We start from the raw sequence: 25,766 nt of genomic DNA, 5'->3' as shown, positions 1-25,766 counted from the left end.
TTCAAGATTTATTTGATAATTCCAATAGGAACATCTATGTGCAAAGAAAACTTGTGTGTTTATGATTCTCCTCTGGATTCTATTTTCTCTAGACTCGAAGCTCCAGTTCCCACTTCATGAAGAATCCAAGCCTTCAGTTCAGCTTCACTTCTGTTAGCACCACGGAGAAATCTCAGACAAGACAGATGCCTGCAGCCACCAGAAGCCTTAAATTGAACACCTAAAAATAGAAAGCTACAGAATTTATAAATATTTTTGCAAATCAACCTTTTAAAACTACCCTCCGTCTGTAGCTTTGATAGTTAGCATTGAAACCCAATAGTTAGCATTGAAACCCAAGTATATTTCTGCAGAAGAGAAAGCTGACCAAGCAGCCCAAGAAATTCTGCAGAGCTCTGCAAATTGCAGGAGGCCTAGGGAAGGAAATCACTGCATGCCAAATTTTTCCACTGATTTCTGTTGTCTCCACTTATCATACATTACACTAGCAATTTGTCGTGGAGTGCTGTATCTTCCACACAGTTCTTACCCACCTAATATCCTGATTATATCTTATGACTTTGTATTCTCATTCAACATAATTTATTCTTGACTTAGAAAATATGACTGTCTGCAGAGAAACATCCAGCCCTTTGTTCTCTTTCTTCACAAAGTAGTTTAAAGATGGATCGACCAGTGGTGTCGAAAGCCTGTATTAGATCTGCTAAGATCTCTTCCTATTAGGATTTGATTTCTGTTGCTGGAGGCTACTCTTGATATTTATGTGGAATGAAATATTGTTCATCCCCTTCACAAAGAGATGGTTGGTTCCATTCACTACTTGCATGAACCTCAGACAGTGTTTACATAGTATGTATTCAAAACGCGCCAGCTATTTCTTACCATCGTGTCACCTCCCTGGCCGTGGGCTGGGCCTGTGTTTTGTCAGAGGGTGGCTGTTTACCTGGAGTCTCTTTTCTATCTTTCTCTGTGCAATCATTTCCCAAATTGCCTGATTAAATATGATTATAAAGAGGAAGAAGTGGAGGAAAAAGAACTGCAGAATTCCCCTGCAATAAGTTCCTTCAGCTCTTCTTCCACAGACTCGTTCCTCTCAATACGTGGGGTTTGGATACCAGCATGTAACTCCTTACAAAACCAGGGCTCCCTTCTCTGCTTTCCTGATGCCAGCATGTGGACATCACTGTGGAGCAAGTCCCTGTGGACGTTTTCCATGTATACGTGATGTCAGAGTAAACCTCTAGTCAGGGACTTCTCTCATCTTTTGTCTGTCCCCTAATCCCTTTATTTCTGCTTTCACATCAATGATCTGACAGATAGTCAGGGGACATTTTTAAGAAAGTTGCATTTTGCAGAAAGTTGCTACCACCACAGTAATTTCTGCTTCTATGGGTGGTCTTTCCTGTTGAAACCTCTCTTAAGGTTGGTCTCTACTACCAAGGCTCTGTCAAGAAAGTCAAGCTAGCAAGATCTTGACAAGCATGAAGTTCAGAGTCTAAAAACTACTCTGCTGCCTGTGTCGCTGACGAGACTTCTCTAATTGCCTAAGCCATCCTGCAAAAGATTTCCTTTGCTGCTAGAAATTGTGCCAGCCCAGGTAATTTCCTTTCTAAGACATTTTGGCAAAATTCTGCCCATGTAATGCTTTGCAGGCTAAACGGATCCCTACAGGGGATTTTTTTTAAATCAGGTGAATTCTTTCTATTGGCCCACTATGAATTTCTGTGGGAATCTAACTTGGGTCATAGCAAAGCCTTTGGTTTAGCCTGCAGCAGTGGGAAGACGAGAGGAAGAAGGCAAGAGGCATCTCTACTGAACTTAAATCATAGTCAGGGCAGACAAAAACGCCCTAGCACATCTCAGTATGCCTAATCCAGCTAAGTAGCTCAGATACATATATCAGCCATCGCTCGAGTGTGTGAACATTGACAGTAAGTAACCTTCTTCTGCTCTGCATTAGAGTCATCACGGACAAGACATATTAGGTATTTTCTTATGTTTTTGCAGCCCTTTGAAAATGCAGGGCCAGATGCACAGCTGCTTTAGATTAATGCCAACGCACCCATTTACACCAGCTGACAGCCCAGTCCACAGTTCACTAAGTGCTATTTATTATTTTATTTTGTTTGCTAGAGTGACAAAAGAAATGACATTGATACACAGGTCAATTCAATCCTGCTGACATAGCCTCAAGGGGGTTGGTTTGGTTTGGTGGTTGTTGTTTTGGTTTTTGTTGGTTTTGTTTTCCGTCTCCCAAGAGAATCTCCTTTACAGCTCTATTTTTTGTTAACGTTTATTTAATAAGATTGGCACATTGGCAGTCTCATAAGCTTGCTATTTTATATATCTCTCAATTTCCTTAGCTTTATTAATCATCACGGTACTTGAAGTTGCTAGCATGAAAAATGCACTGTAAGAATAAATAATCATTATTATCAAAGTGCTTTCATAAAAATGATCTGTAGGATTAAATCCTTATTACAGCAGCATTATTAGTCATGATTATTATTATTATTACATATTAATTAGTAGTGCTGAGATAGCACAGCTTAACATGCTTTCAGAGTTATCTTTACCAAAGTCAGTTAAATATGAAGGTTTAGAATTCCGATAGATTTAGTGGTTTAGGACAAGGGAGTGGGATTACAGTTAACATCATTTATTCAGCTCAGTACTTGCAAAGAGCCGACGATGTGCTCAGTGCTGGGCACAGCAGAACTTGCTGTCTGAAATGCGTACATTAAGAAAGGGAAAGAAAATAGTTGCATTAGGTCTTTTTCTCTTAATTCTGGAATCCAGGAGTTCCGTGGTGTTTATGGCTCAGCCACTTCCTGTGTCTCTTAAATTTTGTGTTTTGCCATTCATTTAATCTTTCTCTGCCTTAGTGAGTTGATGTGCATAAAGTATGTTACATTAATTAATCTATATAAATCATTTCGAACTATAGCTACCATGTAAGAATGAAGCATTTTTACCATACCTGAGAAGAAGCTCTAGTTTACATGGATTGCTGTATTATATGGCTGTGTGTTTTTCACAGGTATGTTGGCTGTTTGGTTAATGTAACTGTGAAGTGAGATGATGGGCAGATTGTATACAGCACACTTCTCTTTTTTCTTTTATCTGAAATGATACTATTACTCCTTCCCTTTGATGCAGTAACCTAGTCAAGCTTCAAGAGACTAAGGATGAGAAAAGACTGACAAATAAAATATTGTTATGGCAGGTGTCATGAGATGGTGCTGTTATATAAAATCTTCCAAGTTCTTCTTTCCTTTTTTTTTTTTTTTTTAACCTTATTATGTGAGCAAACGTTCAGTCTTGGGAAGACATACTGTGCTTGTAAATTTTCTTTTGCAAGGTCCTGGATAGAGAAAGTCAAATCAACGACTCATTTTGTCAGCTCAGCCTCTGGGTGGAGTCATTCTGGAGACAGTCACTCCCCCGTGGACAGGCATTAGCACTTGGCTAAAATCCCTGAATGAAACCATGTTCCTACTGCTGCCGTCTCTCTTCCTGGACTAATTTTACTTGTTACCTTCCCTGTTTATGTCATGTCTCAAATTTAGCGTCTCAGGCTTTTAAGAGCAAAGAGTTAGATACAGAAATTGTAAAGACCTAAAGACGTAGGCACAGACTCTGCCTGCAAAGCCCGCATTCGCTGGCATTCAGGCCCCTAAACCCTTGCCTGTGCAGGAGCCTGTGTCCTTGTGCCGGTCTAGATTCCTGTCATTAGGGTGCCATGGGGAGCTGGATGTGTTAGGGACACAGTGGCTCTTCCTCTAAAAGCACCAGGCCCTTCCGGAGCTCAGTGGCACTTTGGGGTATGCAGGGAATGCAACAGCTCCTCGTCTTAGCAGGCTGAACTTCTTGCTTGGCTACCCTATTTAAAATGGGTACCGGTGGAGCAACAGATTGGCATCTGATGTCAGCTAGAAAAAAGCTCCACACTTAAGTGATACGGTAGCAAAGCGATTTTTGTAAATCTCTGGAATTAATAACTACAGCTATTTGAGAAGAGAAACAGTATCATTCATACTGAAAAATATTCTCTTCCCTCCCACAGGGGAAGCCTGTGTAGGTGTGGAGCTGTAGTCTGGGAAATTAAAAAATGCAAATTAAAAAATGCAAATGTAAAAGAGAGGCATTGCTCGCTGCAGTGCTCTAAGGGTTTTCTTGAATAGCAGCAAATTAAAGAAATGCTATGTAATCAAAGTTTATATCAAGCCTATGAAAGAAAAGCACCATTATCTCTAAATATAGTGATAGTACTCTCTGCTCCTGATCTTTTACATTGTGTACACATTACCGGTAAATTACAAAGATACCGTATTATATTTTCAACAAGTCCTTGAAGAAAATGCACATTACCTTTTTATATGCCATTTTATTCTGTTGTACTAAAACATTATGATTAGGAAGGAAAGGGTAGTTGGCCTACTTCTCTTTTCTAGCCAGTTCATCCAAATTCCTTCGTTCTGTTTTCCTTCACTGCTTGGTACATATATCTGAATATATTGGCAGTTAGGAACAGAGATTGGCCTTCTTTACTGTCTTTGTCCCACTGTCTTCAGCTGACCTTCCAGATGAGTGCTTAAGGACTTGTATTGCTGTGTGCTGTAATGATTTCACAAGTTCCACTAACTTCTGTGATTCTTGGTCATTCCTCTTTGCCAGAAAACCCACTGGGGCCAAAGCTTTGTACGTGACCGTCTCTGGGGTCCTGTAGAGATCAGGTGGAAAGTAAAATAGCAGCTGAAGTTTCACGGAGCCTTCTTTCCTCAAATGCTTCAGTGGGAGCTTGTGACCACAGCGAGCTGCAGAGCGTGGAGGCTGTGAAAAGCAGAGCAGAGAAAGAAAAAGTAGATTTGTGTAAAAGCAATACAGGCCTTGTGCAAATGCTTGTGACAACTGAATTCAGTTTCCTTTGGCTGAAGGCATGTCTGTAGCCTGAGCATTATACAAAATGCAGGTCTGTGGATTTGGCAAACTGAGCAAATGAAGACTTCAGCAGAATCTCTAGGTACCTGAAAAAAGTAGGCCAAGCATGCCCAGGTAGATAACCAATGAATAAAATATTTTTTGGACCCTGATTTTAATTAAAATAAAACATAACTACCCCGTCGTGACACCACTACAGTTTACAATTCTTTCTTCATTTATTTAAACAGTCAAAGCAGATAAATCAGCAGGTAGTGCTTGTGAAGTCTCCTAGACTTAGAGATGCAACTCAGGTAACCTTAACCAAACACATGGTTATAAAACCAGAATGAATAATTTTCCCCAAATAACTCTATGGGTAAAAAACACTAAAGGGCTTTGAAAACAGCTCCTAACAATAGTTGTAAATAGTATGCATTTTTAATTTAATACTATAATATAGGATATGCTGCTTACCATTCTTACTGGAAAGTGGATATTTGAATAAAATTGCGGCCTGGATTGAGATGTCCTGCAGTGGAAACACAGTGGCATTTCCAGCAGCTGTTATCACCACGATGCGGTGAGGTTGAGCAAAGATTCCTCCAGGGCATAATCCTGAGATGCCTTTTACATTTCAGCAACTGTCCCTTCCTCTTGGGCTGTCAGACAGGGGGGACAAAAAGCAGAACTGCATTTGGGGTGCAAAACACTCATTGTTAGGACAGCAAAAATCACTTAAGAGGTGACCTTTACTTTCTCTGAGTGATGGCGAGGTGAATTTCTCCAGTCCCAAGTCGATTACTGCAATGGAGAGCCATCCTCACTGTTGTACTTTACTCACGTGCTGAATCTCACTCTTTGATAACTAGTCTAGCCCTACTTCCTTAGGAGCAGAAAATAATTTAAAACACATTTCCGTGATCAGCATTCCAAATTCTTCATGGTACAACATATGAAATGCAGGTCTACCTCTCCTTTGACATTTTACTACTAAATTGAGGTGGCCACTCAAATTTTACAGTCGTCAGTGTCTCTCTGTGGTGCGCATTTAGTAGCTTGAAACTCTTCCAAATTGTCTGCCTCTAGCTGCTTAGAAGAATCCATTACTCTTCAATGCAAATACCATCATAAAAGCTGCCATAGCACCAGGGGTCCTCAAAAGGTCTTTGTCCGATTCACCTAACATTATCAAAGTGCTTGTAACTGGCCATCTGTGTTATATTCCTAACTTTAGTCTATTTTTAATGTAACTCACATCAGGAGAAGACGGCATGAATTTTTCAAGGTCTTTAAAGAATCTAATACATTTTTTCTATTGGCTCTTCTCTTCTTTTCTCATAGGCTCTTCCTCCCGACTACTAGAGTCAATATTAGCTGCTTTGCACTCTTTAAAACTGCTAAAAAGTTACTGAAGTCATTTCCATCTCAACAGGGCAATCTAGGCAAAACTAGTCGAGGTGTTATGCTAGTCATTTTCAAACAAACTAAATCCTACCTTCCTGCCCTGACATCATTGGAATTACCCATCTCTTTCCTGTATTTTAGGGCCTTTTTGATTTGAGCAGTGCCTGGCTCATGTTTCTTCCTAAAAATGACGTGCTGAAGCACATCAGCAGGCACTGAAGCAAGCTTGGAGCTCCTATTTGGTGAAAGGATTGAAGGACTTACGCCTCTAAAGCTATTAATCTTGTAACTTCCAAGCACAGAAATCAATAAAGTTTTGGAAAGTCAAATTGCTCATAAAGGAACTGTGAGCAGTGTCAGTGCAGAGAAAAACATAATTACTGGAAAATACAGATAAATGTATTTATTTATTTGATAGGGGTGGCAGTGTCAGAAATGTGACAGACATCTCTAGCAAGAAATAAACAAGGAAATTCTACAAAAAATAGCCAAGGAAGGGGGAAAACATATCTAAAACCAGAAGAAGCAGGGCTGTAAGAAATAATAAAATAATCAAATGCAAATAGTAACTAGAGCTGGACTCCAGCGTGTAACCTTTTCCTTCAAATGTGGATTGAAATCTTTCCAAATATCAATTAATCCCTAATCTACCATGCATTTCTTAGTCGCTTCCTGTGCATTATTAATGGACTGGTCACCCTGAGATGAAGGTGGGAAGTAAAAGCAATTAAATTCCTCTCCCACCCCTGCAGATACAATTGACCTAGAGGATTCAGCTACAAGTAAAAATGAAAAAGCTCCGAGAAAGAATAAACATGCCCTTCTTGCCTGAGCCAGACTGTATAGTTTCAGAAGCAGCATGCAAGAGCAACAGCAAGCTCTCTTTATATAAAACATCAAATTCTGAGATCCAGGGCTGATCAAGGAAAAGAGCAGGTGCCCACTCTCTGCTGATTTTTCCTGGTGTTGTTCTGTAGCTGAATGAGTACTTTGAGCCAGAACTCCAGACACTGATTCTTTTTTCAGTGCGGCAAAGAAAACCCCATCTGTCTCCTGAGAGGTATTGATCCCATTTGAATTCAAAGAAACAATTTTAACTTCGTGTTTTTGTGCAGGCTGATGGCCACAGAATTCAGCGAGGCTTCTGACTGTATAATGCGGTTACCTCCGGCCTGAGAGGGATACAGTCACCCTAGCCGGCAATTATCATACAGATCAGTCAGCGCGGATAACAAGGGGAGCTCTGTGGCTGCTGTTTACACTCTAACAAGATGCATGTTTGTTTCCACAATGTTGTAATGCCGAGGTGAAATTCGGTGCCTTTTGCCCTGTTCAGCATCATTTGAGATAACATACGAAGATAAAAATAGGCATCTTTTCCTTTCTACTAAGGAAAAGTCTCTTTTCTACTTAGGAAAAGCCTTAGGAAAATTAAAGCTTAACAAAGATTAGGTTGCCAAACTCAGGGCGTATGAAGAACTGGCTGGTAAGGGAAGAAGGGAAGTGCTGACAGTGCCTAGATAACATGGGGAAGAAAGGGGAAGGAGTAAGATGTGATTTTACTGATGCAGAGGGTCAGCTCTGAGGGTCTATGAATGAGGCCCTCGGTTGTATCCATCCTGTACGTGACTGGAAATGTTTTCTTAGTATTCATTCTCTCACTGTTCCTTCCTTGGTCTCTGAAGACTGTAAAGCCTTCGGGAGGACACCAGCTCAGCGAGGTGGTAGGGAGAAGAGCAGCGTGGCATCAGCAGCAGCCCAGCAGACACAGAACCGGTGGCACTGCAGAGAACCAGACCGTAGGCTTTCTTGAACCATAATTTTTCCTGATGACAATAACAGTTTTAACAATATCAATATATGAGACCGTGCTGGTCTCAGGTAAGTCTGTCACATGCAGTGCCTGCCCTTCTGGATGACTCTTTGGTTTGGCTTAGAAATGAGCAGCCAGCGGATCTGCTCTGTGGTGAACATTGCACAGGAGCCCAAGGTCTGCATGAAAGGAATGATTAAAATATGATCGTTGCAGAGTTTAAGAGGGGTAAACCTAGAAACTTAAAGGTTGGGAAGAGCTTAAAGAAACTTAAAGGTTAGGTTTTGGGGTGGTCGTGGTACTCTGACATGGAAATTGTCACAGGAGTATGGGTGTGAAACCACCGGGGAGGAGAGCTGCAGAGGGGTTAAGGGGGGGAGTAAAGATACCAGAACAGAGCCATCCTAGGGCTTCGGTGAGCTACTGGCTGTCCAGTCTGTCATATTTATGCCTCTCGTAACAGCTCATACCTACTAGAAAAAGACATTTTGGGTGACCAACCTCAGCATATCTTTTCCATTTTCTCATTTCATTTACATGTATGTTTCCCAAACACTTTAATCTGTGATACAAAGGGCAAGTTTTTATGAACAAATTAGTTTCTGTGCAAAGACATCAATTACTTGGCCTCATTTCATGGAACTTCATTAGAGTTTTCAGAAAGCTCTTTTGGGACATCCAGTAGAGGTTGCGATTAAGGTACGCAGCTAGGGAACCAAACAGGGCTCTCCTTCACATGAAATCCTGACGCAGGAGGAGAGCTCCAGGAACAGAAGCGAGAGCTGACTCATGCCCAGACAGTGAGCTGGGCTCACAGCGGAGCACAGTGCAGTACGGCTGGAATGGGAAACAGGAGGTGTTTGTTTCGCATTGTAATTAAGACTGGCACTGGAAACATGGAGTACAGAAAGCCGGGCTAATAGCTCAGACTGAAGTGACCATAAAACCACAGGCAGGATGCAAATTGGTATTGTCGTAAAATACTCAAACAAAATGATATCGAGTACTAAAAACTATGCTTACATGGCAGCAAGACTAAAGTAAGAATGGAGAAAAGCCACAGAATATGAGCCTTGGTTGATTCTGTGCCTTTTAATGAGACTGTTGTGCCTGTTCTTTGTAACAACATAAACTAAGGAGAGATCATCAACTTTAACTTTCCGTATGTTTGTCAGACTGAGTTTCTAAAGCACTTTTTTGGGTCTACTTATTTTAAAAGAACAAAAAAGATGGAGATTATATTCTAATCACTTGCCAAAATTCTTTTTTTTTAAATCAAAGCTGTTTAATGTTCAAGAATCCTTTTTATGCATTAAAGCACTAAGCTTTACTCTTCTATAATTTAAAACTGATTTTATTAATATTAGCAAAAATGTCCTCACAGACAGACTGAACTCTTATGCTGTAACTCAAATCCCAGCTAATTATGGCTCAGCTGTAAAGTTATAAACCCTTGAAAAACAAGGTTTATAAGAGAAGTATTGACACAGTCTGAACTATAGCCATGTGAATGGAGCCACTGTAATATTGTTTGGAAATAGTGTTCTAAAAGGGAATCTTTTATGAAAAGAGATGCCAGCTGTTCACTTTGGAAACATTTATTTCATTGGCTCATGATAAAATTGGCTGTGGAAGATATTATTCTGAAACACAGCAACTTCTTAATTTCATTACAACCTGAAATCACTGAGAAAGACATGACTCCCAGGAGCTCTGAAAAAGGATTGTCATTGTATCTTTTGCTTACATTGTTTTTAAGTAATATACAAATTTTCTTAGAATAATTCAGGATGGACCTGTCCTCAGGAGGTCATCTGGTACCTCCTGCTCAAAGCAGGAGGAAAGACATGATATGCCATTTTTACTTCATTCTTGGGACAAAGACTTTATTTTTATTACAGGGAAAAAAGAAAAAAAAAAGAAAAAAAGAAAAAAAAGGGGGGCGGGAGACTTCAGAAAGCAAGCTTGCGTTTTAAATACAGTTTTGGCATTTAGTGGTAGTTTGCCAGGCAAGAACCACTTGCTTTGGTCTGATGAGGCAGACTTCCAGAAGCATGGCAAGAACCACCTGCCAACCCCTGCCGTGCTACACAGTCCAGGATCGCCCATGAATACGCATTTTTAACCACAAGAAGCCAAAAGCTTAAAAGATAAGAGAAAAAGAGAGAGAGAAACAGAGGGGAGTGGGTCCTGTTGACTGGCTCACGGTGATTTGCTTTGTGGAGCCTCGCCTCTGAGTCACAAGGTTGCTGGGTCTGGGTCTGGGAATGAGATCCAGAATCTGAGTGTTGGCAGGGGACGTGCCACAGCTGAAAATGCTGCTCTAGAGATATTGTCCCATGGAGAGCCCAGTGGGAAGTAGTTTTCTACCCTCAAAAATAAGATCTGGCTTGAGTCTCATGTATGTCAAATGGAGCTTGTTCATCTCCCAGCATCCCCTTGCACCAAGACTAAAGAAGAGGTGTGAAGTGGAACAGCTCTGTATGTGTCCAGGTACACCTGGCTGTGACAGCCTGAAACTATATCCAAGACATCTTACCTTATCCTCTCTATATTTCATATCCTCTTATAAATTGTACTCTAATGGTGCAGTGTTCCAGGAGATGCAAGGGAGGAAAGAACCTCTGTTTACCTGAGTTGTTTTACTTTAACATACAGTGCAGAGCTAACACACAGATCAGCGTGTCTGTCCCTTATTGCTGCCTCTTTTTGTCCTTGCATAGTGCTGGATGAACTTCTTGTACTGGCTAGTGCCTGCTGCTGTTATTGACTACAATCTCGATCCTTTGCCATGTCATTGAACTTCCATCACCATTGGCTTCATTAGCAATTATTGTTTTGGTGAAAAGAAAAAAAAATCTACACCACATATTATGGGATGGCCTGAGGCCATTATGGAACTGAACGTTCCCATAAGGATAATCTAGGCACAATATATCAAAGTGCTGAGAAAATATCCTTTGTCTCAGGTCATGTAACCAATGTGGCTGTTAAATGTTTTAAAAGCAGTTATATAACTGGCATTTAAAATGTTTTATTGAAAACCCTTAATGCTACTGTAACTAAAATGACCTTTAACAGAGTAAAACACATTGCACCTTAAAATGGGATTTGATTAAAAATATCAAATGTTATAATGTGCTCATGGCTGTACATGCACCGTCCTGTCATTCCAACCACAGAAGCAGATGCACTAGCTTTGGCTTTTGAATGTTATTTTCAGCTGAAACCTATAGCCAGGTTACTTTAGAGGGAACAATTATTACCGACTTTTAAGCATCCCATGCAATATTTGACATATGAGCACTTAATTATTGGTATATTTTTGAACAGGTGCTGTCTTTTAAGGCAGATGTTCACAGACAGAGAGCATCTGATCTAGGGAGAGTTGGCTGATCAGGGGATTCTCGCTGGCTTCTCTTCTCTTTCCCTGCCATGATTCTCTCTTTCCAAGAAACAAAAAATAGATAACCTGCTACCGTTAATCTCTACTGTTGTAGAAGAAACCACAGAGTTGCAAGGAAGTAGAGAGGTGGTTTTACATGCTAACACAAGGCAAGATGGCCGTGAACCTTTTTTTTCTCTTGAGATTTCCTTCAGTATAAGCAATTTAGAAAGTCCCACAAAGCAAACTTACATGTAAAAATACATTAAATATCACACTACAAGGCACGTACTGCTGATGTGTGGAGTTCATAAACACAAAAGCAACAATACAGTGAAGTGGAAACATCTTTGAACTCAGAATAACAAAGCTAGAAGTAGAATAGATATACAAGTGAAAAAAATAATAATAATATATATATATAAATAAATAAGATATTCACCGAATGACAACTGAAGTGAGAGAGACTCTAACAAAAAAAATGGAGAATCGGTCTCTGCGATGATCTGGCCAACTGAGAAGGTGCAATCCTTCTCTCGCTTTCAATTTCTCTGCAGAGAGGTGGGTAGGAAAACAGCTTCAACCTGTGACAGCAAATATCTTCTCATCTTCCTGCTTATTTACCTGTCAGTAGGTCCCTCGCAACCCCATATGTGTGCACATTGGTGATTCCAAACGGGTTTTAACCCTCGTTACTTAACAGCTAGGAAGTTGAGTCATATAGGAATGAAGAGAGGTATTGAAGATCACCAAGAAAGCCTGTGTTAGGGTCAGGAGCTGAACAAGGCCTAGACACATGCTTGTATCATATAAATATTCTCCCCACCCCAAATTCCACTCCTATGCAAACATCTCACCCCTGTCGAACAGATATGAGCAGGACAGGGAAGACTGCTGGTGTGTATTAGATTGTCTGGAGCAGCAGTCAGGATCCCAGGGGATGAGTTTGTTACCAGAGAGGATGGTCAGTTGCTGATGAAGTGAACGTGTTCACAACTGAACTGAGCATACAGCTTTGAGAAATCCATACAGAAACACTTGAAGAAAGTTTACCACAGGTGTCAAGAAACAACAAATAGCAAACAGAGCTTTATGTTAAAGAAATGGATTTGAAAACTTGACCTCTTCTATTCATGCTTTCAAAACGCTTGCTATACTCATCTGTACCCCTCACAAACTTACCAGATACAGCCACAAGTTTGTAAATACCCTACAATTCTACGAGTTGAACATTCAAGGGATTCAATTTAGCAACAGCTGCAGCAAATATGGAACAAGTGAGGGCCCTGCAGGGAGGGAGAGCTCTTGAGGCTGACTGGGTGCTGTTGCTTGGAGAGAGGCTGCAGGCCTGAAGTGGGGTGAGCATGGCTGAGCAAGAGCGGTCCTGAGCTTGGAGGAGCCTGAAAGATGAGGAATATGAGGTAAGAAACCATAGTGAAAAAAGTATTGTACTGCAAGCTGTTTGAGAAGGGCAGTGATGCTTCATAGCTATTTATGCGTGGGCTGGTTGACTGGATGAGGCCTGTCTGGTGTCGTTACCAAAGAGCTGGTACGCTTAGATGGGGGAGGATCTTTGGAGCTACTGGGGTGCCTTAGGGAAATGTTCCCAGGTTGCAGGAAGTTCAGAGTCCTACTAAATGTGCGTAAACAAAAACATGGTGCTACTGAGATTAGGGAAACCTCTAGTGAGGGGTGATAAGTGTGCGTGAGCTCTGGAAGCCATAACCTACCTAGTGTTTAGAAGAGGAAAGTCTGGGGGAAGGCTGCAAAAATCAAATCCTTTGGCAGGCAAGTCCTGGTTTGACTGAGCACAAATGCTGATCAGTTCTGACTGTTCAGTATGATCCTCACACTCAGAGTTGTTAGTTCTTTTTTCAAAGTGAGAACAATGGGACCGTGCATGCAAAAAATGATTCTTTGTGGAGGGGAACGCTGCAGTCTGACCACAAGGAAAGGGTGGATGGAAGTAGGGAACGTGGACAGAGCTGATGCTTAAAGCTGATACCTATGAGCAAGAAGAAATAGGAAGAACTGGAACCATGGAACAAAGGGAAGCAATAATTATCCCTGAATAAACAGATGCAGAGTTGTTGGATAAAATAGTAGGCATAATGGTCGTGGCTTCTATATGCTGTTGAGGTGCTGGGCCACGGTGGAGATACCAGTTAGCTGGTAGTACTTTACTCGTTGCGGTGTCTTTGTGATCATAAATGAGCAGTAACAACAAAACAAGTCTAAGAAATGTCACTGTGGAGCTGGGGAACAAGTAGGCTTCCTGGGGACCTTCTTCTAAAAGGAAAGCATGAAATAACCGAGAGAACAGTAAATCCTGGTAAATGTTTGTACACTAAACTTCGCTCTCTGATGTGCAGTTCAATCCCCCTCCACTACAGGGCCCTAGGGTGGAGCTGGCAATTAATCTACAATTGCTTGGGAGGGAGCAGTTCACAGCTGAAGGGGCTCTGTGGATTATAAATTTAGCAAGCAAAAGGGGAAGTCAGAGCACTGGTAATAAAGGAAGTGCCAATAGTTAGAGCTATAATCATCAGGACTCTAGGGCAGATAATCAACACCTATATGGCAATTTTCAATTCAATAAATAAAGCTAACCGAGTTGCCTAACAACGCCATTGAGCTGCGATTTCAACTGGCAGCATTATGTAACTGTGACAACCAGCCGAAGCGGAAAAAAAGTGAAAGAGAAATGCATGTATACATTTCCAGTCTTAGTGAAGGAGTCTGGGGGATGGAGCCCCATATCTGAAAGCTGCAGAGAGAGCATACTACAATCCATTTCAAATACTCCTCATCAACACCCCAGGGATCTGCGCATACACAAAAAAAATGAGGATTAGACAAAGGCACTCTCTTTCCCTCCTATGAAAGTGGCACCAGAACCATATTCTTCCCATTCTTGAGATAATGCAGTCCAAGTACACTTAAAGAACCTGGAGGCATGGCTAGCCTAGGCTCTAGCCACCAGTGTGGAATTTTGCACTGCAATGTTCACATGCTCAAATTTACCATAGCAACCTCCACATCACATTTAATACACAGAGACATCCCTCCTCTTGCCTGTTTAAAGAGCCCTTGTTAAGTGGTTTTGCTGTATTTTAGATGCCAAGATGTCGGTAAGATTGATGGAAGGGTGCACAATCAAACTTGCAAGGAGAGCCTAGCATCTAGCTCATTATGTAAGAGAATTAGCAAGGCAGTTCTTTTGACATGACAGTCCATTATGGCGGCTGTCAATCATACCTTAGCATATGCTTTTTTGTCCTCTTCAGTGATTTTTTTTTTAAAAAAGTTGTTCCATTCCTGTTCATCAATAAGGCAGAGAATAATGCTTTGTGTGCGTGCACAGTAGCTGTTACAGATCTAGATGGGCTGTGCTTTCTCCACGGTAATCGCTGGGTGAACATATTATTATGCATGCATGTGTAATCCTGACTAGTGTGTCTCTTTGTCCCAATTATATGTGCACAGAGGCTTGAATCTGCTATTCCTTCTCATCCGTCTAATACTTTGGGTCCTTTCTTATGAGGCAGTAGTGCTTAGATGTTCTGGTGCAGAAAGTGTAGGTTTGCTCCCTGAGGAAAACCCCTCCAGAAGGACAGTTATATTTATCCTTTCCCTTTTCAGGAGAGGAAAGAAAAGCTCATGCTGAGTTGTCTTACAATGGTAGTGATACCTCTAATATCAGAATAATATTTGTGCCTCTCCCGCTCTTCATAAAAGTACTTCCACATCCTGACCAGAGCTGAATGAACGAAGCCTGGCAGCTGGTTCAGTGTTGTAGTACTGTGGCATAAGTGGGGAAACAGAGGCACAGGGGAACTGGAAGGACAGATTGCCTCTGAAAAATAAAGAAGGTCATCTGCAAAGCCACGTCTTGACTGCTGTGCTCATTTGGGAGATGGTAACTGGCAGCAATGTGTCCTAGGGAGCCTGGGAAACTAATGTATCAAACAGCAGTGCAATGAATATGGGTTGGGGTAGGACTATCTTTTCATGTTATTATTAAGCAAAAAATAATAATCCTTTATCTTACACAATAACACTTGTAAATTGTAGTTATATCTGCAAAAGTATATGAGACAGTGTAGCTGAGACTAGATATGCAGTTTTCTAGGTTTTTGGTTCACTTATGGCAACACAGAGATAAGCTGGAAAAAGATTTCATTGCACATCCATCTTTCAGCTGTATTTCTTTTTCTCCTCTCTCTCTTTCTCTTTCCTCCCCATGTAAAATGAGTGCTTTCTGGGGTAACTTTTTTTTTTTAATCGCCTACTATAACACAGATCTGTACCAATGGGAAAGAGGTAGCACTTCTATCCTAGAGAATATGGACCTCCAAGAGAAGGCTAGCTGCCTGGGAAAAACAAGTTTCACCTTGGTACACTGTTTGATCTTAGTTATCACTTTTATTAGTGTAAGGAAACTGGGATGGCACGTCAGGAGTGAAAGTTTCAGTGAGATAATCTTTTCTGTAAGTAAATGTTTTCTGAGAAGTCCTTTAGAATGTTCTCCAGTTTCTCTCTGCTTAGCTTATCTGAAAAGGGTTGACTGTTTAAATAGTCCAGTCATTAGCCTTGAGGTAATTTATGTATTGCTTGTTTTTATGCTATTGCTTACAATTCCAGCTAGGACTGGAGCCTCCTCACATGAACACTACATAAATAACAGGTAACTGACAGTGTTTGCCCCAGGGATCATGCAGACTAAGGCTTCCATCCTGGAAATTGCTGACTAAGGCAAATACTCTTGCATACATTGGCAGTGATTTTAAGGGGGTCCTCCAGAGCCAAGGCTCAAAACACCTTCCAGAAGAACAGATTTTTGGACAATAGGTATCAAAAGCTCTGTCCTTGGTCTTTCTATGTATGTGGATGGAGCATCGTTGACTTCATTAGTACTGCTCAGGTGTGCAGTAGTGTGCAGATGTTTGCTTCTGACCTTTCTAACGTTCTTTTCCATTAAGGATAAATAAATGATATCCTGAAATATCAAACATGAGTCTATTCACCTTATCCAAGCCAACTGCAGGTTAGATTTTTTTTCCTTCTGTGCTATCACTTAATAGTTCCTTAAATAAATAATTATTCTTTCTGGGGAAAAAAAGATATATACAACCTGTGAAACAACTTCAAGGACACTTCCTTCTACCATTTCATCCCAAGGCAGCCACGTGGTGACTCTTCTCCTGATCTGGTCTGCAATGAAATCAACGGGAAGTACTCTATTAAATTAATCTGGCTTCAGATCAGATGCTGCCGCTGAAAAACCATAATGTAAGCGGCCTGGTCTTTGTGATACCTACCATAATGGCACAGTGTGGTCCCAATCCGGCAGCCTTACTCTGGAAAGTCCCTGTTGATTTCAATGAGAGCGCTCTTTAACTAAAGATTTCACAATCAGGTAATGAGAAGCAATGAGTGTATGCTGCCCTCCCTATTAGATCCTGTAGTCAGACTACTTCTGATAGGCTTCTATAAAGTGATTTTGTATGGCAATCTGTGCTTGCAGCAGCACCTGCTCAGTTAGTTTCTCAATTCTTCACTTAACAAAACAGCTTGACACTGCAGGTGAAAGATTCTGAAATGTTTTAATTAACTAGCTTGAGCACCATTTGATTTCTGTCTCCCTAGATGTTTCAGAAATGTTGAACTGCTTGGTTCTGTGACTGCCATCAAACAAAACTCAAACGTATGAAATAGGCTTCTATAAGAAGAAAAGAGACTGAATTTATATTGGAAAGTTCATATTGGGCCACTGTAAACAGTTGGTTCATGCAGCTCGTTATCACTGGGAGATTTGACTGGCAATATTTCTCGAGCTCCAAGAATTGTTCTAGAATTTATGGGCCACGTCTTACAGCTCTGATTTAGTCAACACTCCTATTGATCCCAGTACTTTTAGTCTGGGACTCGTCTTGAGTTCCAGGGAATGAAATAAAAGATCAATGATAGGAGGGGAAAAAAAAAAGGAAGAAAGAAAGAAAAAACACCTGTGGTTTAAAACTCTTCATTTTCCAGGTTATATAAGAACTTGCATATCAATGGGCTGGCATTGTACAGAAGCCATCAGAGCTCTCTGTCATACAATGAAATAATTTCTGAAGTGTTCTTTCTGTGTTGGCATAGCTCAGTTCAATAGGTCAATGCCATGCACCTACCACCACACAAATAGGGATCGAGGAGAGGCAGTAAGACACATGCAGCGATCTTCCCAAGGCAGACCGTGCTACGGGCTGCTGCCCCTTCCTCCAGCTGCTCTCTGGGGAATGAAGGGGCTGGAGGTACCAGGGTTATTGGCTGACTGCTAAGGAATAGGTTCCTCTCAAAGGTCTCAGTGTGGACCTGTGTTTAGCAGGGGCATGATCTAGCAAGACTAGCTATTAGCTTGGAGAAGACTGTTTTATTTGCATGGATTAACCTCAGAGTCACCTGTGTACAGGGTTTGATGTGAGGCTTCTGAGAAATGGGAAAAGTAGGGATGTGTGATGAGAGAAAGCCATCGATGTCTTGTGGTCAGTGGGAGCCTTTATTTCCTCGCTCTTTTTATCCAGCCAAAATGGCAAAAATATAGCTTTAGTAAAAAGATAAAAGCTAAAATTCGCTGGTAGTAACTTGTCTCCACAATATAAAGTATCATGACTCTTATAAAGGGATGAAAGCACAACAATTTTACCAGTATTGCAGCAAAGCCACAATGTACACTTGTGGAATCCAGGATTTGAACATGACTTAGTCTGTAAGGAATGAGTCTTAAATTTCTTACACATGCTCAGAAATACTAGTTACTGACAAATCTTTAATAATCAGTAAAATGCTGCTGGGGGAGAGAAAAAAAAAGGTATGGCTTTTTTTTTTTTTTTTAATTTCCAGATTGGGGCTACAACACAGGTATCTTTGCAGAATTGTGTGTATTACCGTTCTAAAGTCTTAATCTGTGGATATTTTCCCTTACATTAAGCACAGTGAGCTAAATGAAGTGTTCTGTGCTCCATTATGTCTTTTCATAGTTTCTGAACAGGAGCCAATTTAAATAGTTAAAATCCATTTACGGGTAACGTTCCTCACAAACACTGCACCACTGAGACTATTTGTCTTCCTGAACTTGTGCTAGTGCTCCCTGCATTAGCAGTTTAATCAGATTTGTTAATGAATAATGTTTCACTTGCAAAGTAGAACTTACGTGCATTAAGCTCTAGATTGTGGAGGTGCCACAAGCCGGGGATGAAAGGCAGTGCACCCTGAAGAACCCAGGGAACCCAGATCACAGCCGAGCTCCTTCTCCCCTTTGCTCCGGGATGGGATTCCCACTGGCCAGGTACTAGCCCCAGATGTGCCCATCCCACGTTTGCAGGGCTGCGCGGGCAGCTCTGAGCAAGGCAGGCCCATTGCTTGCCTGCTTTCCCCTAGTCCTCTGTGGGGCTGAGGGCAGCAGGTGAAAAGGTGATTTTCCTGCCTTTTTTTTTTTTTAAACAGGGCAGAGTACAGGCATGCCAACTCCTGAAAATAACAACTTAACTCTGTAGGTGTAGTTCCTATATTTCTGATTACCAGTATGTTTTCCCAGTGGTGGCTTTCAAGGCTAACTTTCTTTAGCATTATATTATACAAAATTAACCGAAAATTGGAAGATTGATGCAGGTCTTCAGTTAATGTATTCAGCCCTGAGCTGTTTTAGCCCTGATACTTCTTAATGCTTCACCCTGATTTTTATCTTGAAGGTTCGTTCATGCCTTTTCTTGAGCAGCTTCCATTTATTAGTCAAATACACACAGAAGCATACATCCCCCTTCTACACACCGAGCAGTCTTTCTGCTGAAGTACAAGCTAGCTTTTACGTTCTGACTAATGATAACTCACAGTACTGTGAATGAAAATAGTCATTTAATTGTAATGTAGAACAGCAGAACAGAAGTGGGAAGTAAGGTTTTATTTCTGTTTGAAGCTAAAAACTCAATTTCTCACTTTCTTATCACATTTTTTGGTTTCGTATGCCTTTGAAATACAGTGGTTATTGAAGACACTGATTTGAACTGTGTCATAGAAAACTGTATGCCATGTCTTTTTTGTTGTTGGTTGGTTGGTTTTTTTTGCTTTGAGGGCCTGGAAGTACTTATATAAACCAAAGCCATCTTACTTATTCCTAGTTTTGTAGTGTTGTGTGTGTGTGTGTTTAGTGGTTAGTTGTTTGTTTTTTTTTTTTCCTTTTTAAAATACAAACCAGAGCACTGAATTAACCTAGTGTGTTTTAGATTGAACAAGTGTCTAACTTTGAATCAGGGAAATAATGAAATCTGCATTTTATCAGGTAACAGAAAATCGGATACTGAATCCAGATATTAGTGACAGATTCCTTCCTCACCTTGCTTGGTAAAGCACTTGTGTAGTTTTTTTGAATATCTCTATTATCCTTCACAGGGGTTTCCTACCCAGAGAAGGCCAGTATGGTCTCAGCTTGGATTATCTGAAAGTGCCTTGTCTAAGCAATCTCATTTTAATACTGCAAATTGTAACTTCTCTTGAGTCATTTTGAAACCTGGCTTCAAAGAAGCAGGAGACAGGGCCTCGCTGTGGTGATTTCACAGGCCGCGCCATGTTGTGCCTGCCTGCTGGGCTCTGCCTCAGCAATGTGAGGCCCCACGGGCTGTGCCCACACCGGGGGCAGCCATGACCTGTCAAAATCCCCCGTGGCCAGTAAACTGGGCTCCGTGTACTCCATCCTGCACCAAGGCGACACCTCAGAGTGTCGATGAGCTGTAGGCAGAGGTGAAGCAGCAGGCAGGTGGGCGAACACTTGAGAAAGCCATGGCAGCTCTCGGCTACTGGGACCTCCCTTGAGCCCTTCTCAGTGTTGCTGTCCCCCAGCAGAGGAGGCAGCAAGTTATAGCAGTGCTGCTCCCCCAGTGTGATCAGGAACCCTCCATGCTCCTCCTCCTTCTCCTCCTCTAGCCAGCAGTGGCCTCAGGTGAAAGGTGGTGCCGACAGCTGGGCCTCTGGCAGCAGCACAAGGTGCTCGTTCAGGCTGGCTCCGCACACAACATTCCCCTCCTGCCCAGCTGGTGCTAACTCGGGAGCAGGGTGCTGCCATGCTTGCCTGGGCCTCTGAAACAATCCTGGTTTTTGTTTGTTTGTTTTTTTTTTTTTTTTTTCCCTCTTAAACATAATAAAAACGAATGCTTTGTGCTTTCCTGAAGCCCTCTGGCAGGTGTGGACCAGCATTAACACGGTGGCATTGCTGCCTACAGCAAGGCCTGAGCTTGGGCCTCCCTCCCTGGGGCTCCGCCACCCCGCGGTGCCCCGTCCAGCTCGGTGGCGTGTGTCCCTGCAGCCGAGGTGACGAGCAGCACTTGCTTGTGCAATCAGGCTCTCACCGCAGCGGGCGCCTGGGGCTGACGCTTTAACAATGTGCACAGTGAGGGAGTCAGGGCACGGGGCCAGCTCCACCAGGGTCAAACGCACGGTGCGGACGTCACTGTTACTTACTGCTCTTCTGCTAGCCTTCAGTTCCTTCCTGGTTTTATTTATTCCTTGTGGTGAATGCAAGCTGAATGCTCCGTTTTATCCTTAGCAGGACAGGGCACACCCAGTGAGGAGAAGCAGAAAGTTCATCGTGGCTCCAGCCAAGCCCGGAGTCTCCACAGGGTTACTGTCAACAGTAGCTGGTGGGGCTCATTTCACCAGGGAAATATGACGAGCAAAACTTAGAGAAGGAGGCAGAGCCAAATCTGTCAGCTCCGTCCAGAGCAGAGCTAGGTAAAGCTGCTGTTTTTTGGGTTACATCAGCTGCTGTGTCCCCTTTTTCCTTGTGTAAAGGCACAAAGAAAACAGATTGTGACTGCAAACCTGATCTTGTACGTTTGCCACTCTGGCACTGCATTTTAGCTGTCAGGTGCTGTCAGAAGGATAGAAATCATTGAAATTAATGTGTATGTGACTGATTACTTTCTTTGTGTGTACTTCTCTGTTACTTACGCATGGGAGGAACATCCCAGTATCTGCCACTGATCCTGAAGCTCACCGCCTTCTTGCTTTGAGATTTCTATGCAAGTTTATCTGGCTGCTCTTCCTAATTGCTGTAAGGTTTTTATTTAGCACCCCTCATTGTGTCAGATCCTGTGTCTCCTCCCTTCCAAATGTACTGTATGCTTGAGAGGCTGCAGGGTGTACCTTCTACCTCAAGAAATGTTATAGCTTGCCCTTTGGGTGATCCCTTTGGGTGATCCCTTTGGGTGATCCCTTTGGGTGATCCCTCGGTAGCTCTGTGGTAGAAACAAAAATTTCAAATTGTTGCTAAACTGACACTGCTTTTCTGCAAGCTCCCCTCATAAATCCAGCAGGCTTGGAGGAAGTAATTGCTCCATCTTTGGCTCAAGCTAATTTCTAACACCATGTAATGTTTTATAAATGCTCAAGAGGCAAGTTTTCCAGGAGAGATTACCTATTATTAAGTGCACAAGCAGTCAGCTCTGTCTGAGTTTACCCAGGCACTTAGAAACTTCTGAAGTTGTACTTCAGCAGAACCAGGCTTTCACCTTTTCAATAGACACAGGACGTTCTTAGCAGTTTAGTATAATTATTAGCACAGTGTCATCCACACCAAAATTACATGATTTCATTTCTTAGTCATGTGCATGCAATGAGATACCTCATACTCCTTGGGTAGCTCTGGTATCTCTGTATGCACAGTCCTATTTCCTTTCTGGATGTGGTACTGAAATACTACAAGGTGGAAAGCCACGATGCCAAGATATAAAACACATACGAAGAGCAGAGCAGTTCATTAGCACAACAACTGGTACTATAGCCAAGGGTCTTTGCACAGATCACACTTTTGTGCGGACTGAATTATGTTATATACGTGCAAGAGAGAAAAATGACAAGTCAGTGAGAATACTGTTACATAAATAAAGTCGTATTTATTTCTTTGGCTCAAGAAAACATTATGACTAAAATATTGAAGGAGGTCAAAGAGGGAGGACAAAACTAAATAAAGCAGTAATAATTGGTGAGTCCAGCTTCCTTCTTATAAACTGGTCAAATGGGACAGAGCAAAACAAGTTCTTGAGCTCTTCAGTAATCACAATTGAAATAACTAGCTTTAGAGCACACAAGAGAGGAGGCTATTCTTAGCCAGGTCCTAGCTAACATAGACGCGTTGGCTGGAGAGGTAGCTACAGCTGAAGCTGCAGTGAGTGTGGAGAGCACTGCTGTACTTGTTTGAAAGCGAAGCTTCCTCTTTCGTTGAGAACACATGGAAACAGCTGAGGAAAACCTGACTATTTTAGAATACTTTAGGAAATGGGCAAATTAGATCTGACAGAATAGTGATAGCTAAAATAATGAATGTAAGACAAAAGGCGCATCAGGGAATTCTCAGACACCTTTCATCATAACAAAACCAAAAGCCATGCAAGATATGGAAAGAGATATGGAAAGAGATTTTTCTTTTATGATAAGGAAAGATCTTTTTCTCATTCTGGCAAGTTATTCCCAGTCAGAGGAGCAGGAGGCTCTGCTGCATCTGCCTGCAGAGCTGGGTATTGCTTGCACAAGACTCCAGCACTGAGGGAAGTTGCTCAGAGTTCATTCTCACAGACATAAAGTACTTTTTTTTGCAGCTCATGTATAATGAGGGAAACAAAGTGTTACTGAGACCTTACCAGTATTCAAGAAAGGACAATTAAATGCTCAGAAACAGGTCATGAGCTTATCTACAGTGATATTAACTAGGATAAAAATCTTAAGAGATTTAAATGCTTATGATTCACAGCATATGTAAGTACTGACTGATGAGACTTAAGGAAATATTTCCCTTTAGGGCAAGCTTTTCCATAATCAACCATTGCAGGTATATTTCCTCTGGTCCAGGATCCCAAGCTACAGGGACAGGACAAGTCGCCTTCTGGCACATCTTCCTGCAAGGTGATGCATGTGGCCGACAAGCCCTGCTCTCAGATGTGACTACTGTTAATGTAGAGTCCGTTTTTGGTTTTCATCATGCAATTATTTTTTTATATATTTCTTCCCCACTTATTTCCTTTTCCCCATTCTAAGCTTCTTCCCAATTAATCTGGTTGAAAACCTTTGAGATACTGTGAAGTATCTCAAGTTATCAAGATACATACCAAGAAGTGTTATCTGATGTTACATGCAATTAGCAAGTAACTGGTATGAGGAAGGAGTGCTTGTGTACGTGTGTGGTGTTATTGAAGACCAAGTAGTGGCCTACACAGAATATTATTTCAAGAGGAGTTCCCAGTTACACTGAAAAATGTGTATTTCTTCTGTACTGGGAAATTCCTTGGTACGGTCTGGGGCCTGCTTTGAGCAGGGTCTCGATTCTGTAGTAGCCACCTGCCCCACTTCAACCCGTTGGTGCGGGTGCCTGCACCTCACACATGGAGCAGCTTTGTGCGCTCTGATGGAAGGAGATCAACGTCCACAGCAGTAACACGATCTGTAGCGAGTCTCCTGCATCACAAAGGCTTTAAAAGTTAAGATCGACTCCCTTCTCTGTTGACAGATCTTTATGAGCCTCCCACTGGAAATACTGAAGTCTGCAGTTAAAATGAAAATGTTTAAGAAGTATACTTTTGTCTGTATTTTCCTTGGCTAGAGGCTAAAGTGAGTACAGTGTGCAACTGTGATGCAATAAAGGAGGCTTCAGGAAAGAAAAGAGCATGAGATGTGTATGTTATAGATGTAAATATCACTGGCAGAGCTGTGCTGCAGAATAAATTGAAAGGTTTATAATGGGTTTCTGTCAAGAGGTTGCATAATGGTTAGAAAGGCGATACAGTTCAAATTCACAGTTCAAGTCTAGAAATGGCAGCAGATGGAAAAATATTGATTTATATTTGTGACAGTAGAAAAATACAGGAAATAATTGAGCTACTTCAGCTAGTTTCATGTTAAAAGAACAGTGTTCACATTACAGGTGCTCCTTGCTACTGGGTGTCAGGGTGACAACAGTAGAGATGCCTGTATTCCAACCACTGGTTTGCATCTTTGAGCTTTGAGGGCCAGACAAGTTAATTTTAACAGCTATCAACACTGAATTTGGTGAGTCTGTATTCAGCTAGAGCAACTGAAAGTAGAGTCTCCTCTGTGGGAACCAAAGCCAAAAGGGGAAAGGAAAAAACAAACAAACAAACAAAACTACTTTTATCAGATTTTCCAGTGCTGAATAGAATCATGCTACTGGGGAGAATGGGAAAGGTGTCAAAGATGCAGCTATAACTTCCTATATGCTGATCAGTCTATACTGACTGACCCTGGATGACTTAAATGACCATGAGATCAATCCAGTTTACATTGCTGGAATTAATTTTTCATGAAGTGGAGAATCGCTGGAGCAGAGCATCCCAAATACTGTTTTGTTCCCAGTTAAAATCCTTAACAAGGTTGGAAAGGCACAGAAACCTCTTCCATTTGGCTTTATCCCCTCACGGAGAGGGTTTGCTTCTGGTCACTCGGAGCAAAATACCTGTTCTTTGTGTCTCTTGTACAGGATCTGACTTTTTAATTTAAGATTTGTAAGCCACCTGCATCAGGGCTGCACCTAGACCAAATGGTTTGGACAAGTTCCCAGTGGCTCCTGCTCCTCCGGTCCCCCAGGTCAGTTGCCTTCTGCCCAGGCAGCCAGGTTTCTCCCTGGGAAGCCGGGAGAGCTGGTGGTGGCTTGGTGGCTCTGCCCTTGCTGTGGGCTAGCAAGGCAGCTGAGGCAGGAATCTGAAAGGGGAACGTGCTCCTGCATCTTCCAGGTGAGCCAGTGGTGTAAGCGCGGGATAACATCCGAGCTGAGGAGCTGCGTGCAAAGTGAACTCCTGCTGCTCCTAACTTCTCTAGCTGCATTTACACTACATCAAGGTAGTTCTCTGGAAGAACTAGCCACAAGTCCACATTGGCAGAGCTGGATCTGAAGGCCCTTGACTGTATTCCTTTGGGAAAATCCCATGTGCCTGGTACTGGGAGCACTGCTGACAGGCATGCAGCTGATGCGACTCCTTCCACTCGTCCATGTGCCCCTGTAAGTGACAAAGCAAAGCAACAAAAATAACTGGGATTTCTGGGGAACCTCAGTTCCTTCCTAAAGGAGTACTAACGTTGGCTGCTGCAGGAGCAGATGGGATTTGTAGGACCCCCAAGCCCCATCTGTTCACAATAGACTTGATGAGCCCAAGATCCAGGGCACGGCTGAATGTAATGGTTAGCCCAGTGCTGTCA

At 42.0% G+C, this 25,766-nt stretch overlaps 3 long non-coding RNA genes across 3 annotated transcripts in view; 2 read left to right on the top strand and 1 right to left on the bottom strand.

The window, feature by feature from the left end:
* The window catches only part of LOC310880820, a 34,807-nt gene extending 34,494 nt beyond the window's left edge, over positions 1 to 313 (top strand). Inside the window, exon 4 of the long non-coding RNA XR_014571933.1 lies at positions 93 to 313. This is a non-coding gene — a long non-coding RNA (uncharacterized lncRNA). The remainder of the gene's footprint in view (positions 1 to 92) is intronic.
* A 12,482-nt stretch (positions 314 to 12,795) lies between these two features.
* LOC310880826 lies at positions 12,796 to 21,259 on the bottom strand. Its single transcript, XR_014571940.1, has 4 exons — positions 21,024 to 21,259; positions 16,847 to 16,896; positions 16,660 to 16,739; positions 12,796 to 12,925 (listed from the first exon to the last, which is right to left on the bottom strand). It is a non-coding gene; the product is annotated as an uncharacterized lncRNA (long non-coding RNA).
* LOC310880816 lies at positions 12,816 to 25,652 on the top strand. The gene is made up of 3 exons (XR_014571929.1): positions 12,816 to 12,946; positions 25,051 to 25,157; positions 25,304 to 25,652. It is a non-coding gene; the product is annotated as an uncharacterized lncRNA (long non-coding RNA).
* The last annotated feature ends 114 nt before the right edge of the window (positions 25,653 to 25,766 follow it).

This window comes from Anser anser (assembly GCF_964211835.1).
Source record: "Anser anser genome assembly, chromosome: 13".
NCBI classification, from domain to species: Eukaryota; Metazoa; Chordata; class Aves; order Anseriformes; family Anatidae; genus Anser; species Anser anser.
The sequence above is the reverse complement of the archived record's forward strand: the minus strand, read 5'-3'. Positions and strand labels throughout refer to the sequence as shown.